Source organism: Triticum urartu, chromosome 1A, assembly GCF_056163025.1.
Source record: "Triticum urartu cultivar PI428250 chromosome 1A, HENAU_Tu73, whole genome shotgun sequence".
Lineage (NCBI taxonomy): Eukaryota > Viridiplantae > Streptophyta > Magnoliopsida > Poales > Poaceae > Triticum > Triticum urartu.
In genome coordinates, this window is record NC_141873.1 from 565426042 (window position 1) to 565429319 (window position 3278).

The 3278-nt window shown below is 54.4% G+C and overlaps 1 pseudogene; it reads left to right on the top strand.

The window, feature by feature from the left end:
• The first annotated feature begins 369 nt into the window (after positions 1 to 369).
• On the top strand, positions 370 to 2498 carry LOC125539261 (UDP-glycosyltransferase 73E1 pseudogene; annotated as a pseudogene).
• The last annotated feature ends 780 nt before the right edge of the window (positions 2499 to 3278 follow it).

Genomic DNA, 3278 nt, shown 5'->3' on the forward strand with positions numbered 1-3278 from the left:
TCGGCCTTCGAGCTCAGGGGAGGAACTAGTCGCCCGCGTCCTCCCCTTCTTGCTCCTCCTCTTCTTGCCTCCAACTCCATGTGCTGCTGCTTGGTGAAGCGCTGATGGGGGAAGAAAATGCATTACGGTGCTTGGGCGGCTCGCCGTGGAGGAGGACGTCGGAGAGGCGGGCCGCCATCGATTTCAGGAGCAGCAGAACAAACCCTGCACATGGAGTTCACATGTTAAACAATCTTGCGGGAGGAAACAAAGAAGCACATAAATTAGCAGATCTCAAACACACAGATGAGTGGAACAATGATACATATGCAGCCTAAGTAACAACTAGAAAAAATCCAACAGAGAAAATTGGGGAAAGAACTCACATGAGGCTAGATCTGAAGTCTGGGAATCGAAATTTGACAAGTTATAAATCGCTGGGGTGGATGGGGCAACCGAGTGATGGTGTAGGCGCGCAGCTCAATGGTGTAGGGGCCTGGTCGCCTGAACAGATACGATGTGACTGTATCCGGTCGTATAACCGTGGGGAAAAAGAACTAGGGAATCGTTGGTTGGGACCCGGTGGGCCTGGGCGCGCTGATCCACATGATTCATCGACGGGGAGGATTCGCGTTGCGCGCGCAAATAGATAGGATTCGCCATATTCGTGTAAACGGCATCACCTCAGCATCGTCCGTCCGTCGTCTGTTGATAATGCACGTGGGTGGCCGATGTAGCAGCACTGCCTCTACTCCGTGGATCTCGATCTCGATCCAACGCTGGCCATGGCCGTGATTCTATCTGTCTTGGCCTTCCAGATGCTAATCTATAGCTCCTCCTTCCAGCATACTGCACGTACAACAAGTAAATTATCCCCAACTTCGTGTTGACTTGTTGTACTCCGCGCGGCCATGGCACGGCCGCTACACTTCGTGCTGGTGCCGCTCCTTGCGCCGGGCCACGTTATCCCGGTGCTCGACCTGGCGCGCCTCATCGCCGACCGCGCCAGCGCGCGCGTCACCGTGGTCCTCACGCCCGTCACCGCCGCGCGCAACAGGGCCGTCCTGGAGCACGCTTCCCGCGAGGGGCTCGCCGTCGACGTGGCCGAGCTGCCGTTCCCGGGGCCGGCGCTGGGGCTGCCCGAGGGGTGCGAGAGCCACGACATGGTCACGGACCTCCCCGGCATCATTCTCTTCTATGAAGCCGTGTGGCTGCTCGCCGGGCCGCTGGAGACGTACCTCCGGGCGCTGCCACGGCGGCCGGACTGCCTCGTCGCCGACACGTGCAACCCGTGGACGGCCGACGTCGCGCGCCGGCTTGACATCCCACGGTTTGTGTTCCAAGGCCCGTCGGCGTTCTTCCTCCTGGCGCAGCATAGCCTGGCCAAGCACGGCGTGCACGACACCGACTGCGTTGCCGGCGACTTGGAGCAGTTCGAGGTGCCCGATTTTCCGGTGCGCGCCGTCACGAGCAAGGCCACGTCGCTTGGGTTCTTCCAGTTTCCTGGGATGGAGAAGGAAAGGCGTGACACGCTGGAAGCCGAGGCCACCGCCGACGGATTCGTCTTCAACACCTGCGCGGCTTTCGAGAGCGCGTACATCAAGGGATACGGTGCGGCGCTCCACCGGAAGGTGTGGGCGGTCGGGCCGCTCTGCCTTCTGGACTCCGACGCGGAGACGACGACCGGAAGAGGCAACCCCGCGGCCGTCGATGCCGGCTCGGTCGCCACTTGGCTCGACGCGCGGCCGCAACAGTCCGTGCTCTACGTCAGCTTCGGCAGCATGGCCCGCCTCTTGCCGTCGCAGGCCGCGGAGCTCGCCGCCGGCCTGGAGTCGTCGAATCGCCCGTTCATCTGGGTGACTAGGGAGACCTCGACGCGGGGTTCGAGGAGCGCGTGGAGGGCCGCGGCTTTTTCATCCGTGGGTGGGCACCGCAGATGAGCATCCTGTCGAACCCGGCGGTGGGCGGCTTTCTGACGCACTGCGGGTGGAACTCCACGTTGGAGTCCCTCTCCCACGGCGTGCCGCTCCTGACATGGCCGCACATCGCCGACCAGTTCTTGAACGAGACGCTGGTCGTGGACGTGCTCGGCGCCGGCGTCCGGGTGCACGTGTTCATGAACCCCGAGCTATATGCGAAACAGGTCGTGAGAGACGACATCAAGAAAGCGTTGAGGGAGCTGATGGATGAGGGGGCGGAAATACGAACGACGGCGAAGAAGCTCGCGACGATGGCAAGGGAGGCGATGGCGGAAGGCGGGTCGTCGGGCCGGGATGTGGCCAATATGGTTCACCATGTGGGGGAGCTCGCGCACAGGAAGGACAAGGGCGTGTCCGAACTTGGAAACAACGAGAAGACAGATGGTCAAGTCAAAATTTTCGCTCTAGGATAATTAAGACATGTACTTAGTTCCTTCGTCCGGAATTATTTGTCGAAAAAAATGAAGTATCTAGATGTATTTTTGTTCTAGATAGTACATTCATTTTATTTATTTTTATTCTATGATAAATAATTTCATACTAGAGAGTACTAGACATGAATAACAGGCCATGCCGATATGGTTTATTTTTTCAACGTCACTACAGACACAAGCGCTCATATATACACGCATACACTCAACCCTATAAACGCACACACCCACATCTTATCACTATGCGCTTCTCTGAAAGACCGAGTCGGCATATCATCTTAAAATTTACGACGTCACCGTAGACACCTTGTCATCTTGAAATTTACGCATCACCGGAAATCCTAAAATAAATCCAGAAATAAATGCGAGCACCATGATTTGAACCCTGGTGGGCTGGGGATACCACAATTCCTCTAACCATCCAACCACAGGTTGGTTCGCGCTATGCCAATATGGTGAGAGAGGTGTGGAGTACACCTATTATTCTCTTTCTGTTCGTTTGTTTCCGTATTTTTTATTTACATCTGTTTTAAGTGAAAGTGCACTTTTTTCATCCTATTTAATTATTTAACGAAAATTTTATTTCTGTTTTCAAGTGAAAGTGCACTTTTTCCATCCTATTTAATTAGTTAACGAAAATATGACACCTACTAAACAATTATGAAACCACCCTAAACCCAATCAGAAGACCCCACCTAAGCATCTACGTTAATCACGTACAATGAATTATGTATGTGTGGCATTGCTCTTTATTTAACCATGTATATGTTCTTAAAACCTGTCTCTTTCAATATATTCGATGTCTTTTTTTGTCAAAAATGGCTTGACATGCAACAAGCACCTATATCTCACTCCAATTCCCAACCCCCACTACCCAACTTCCAACCGT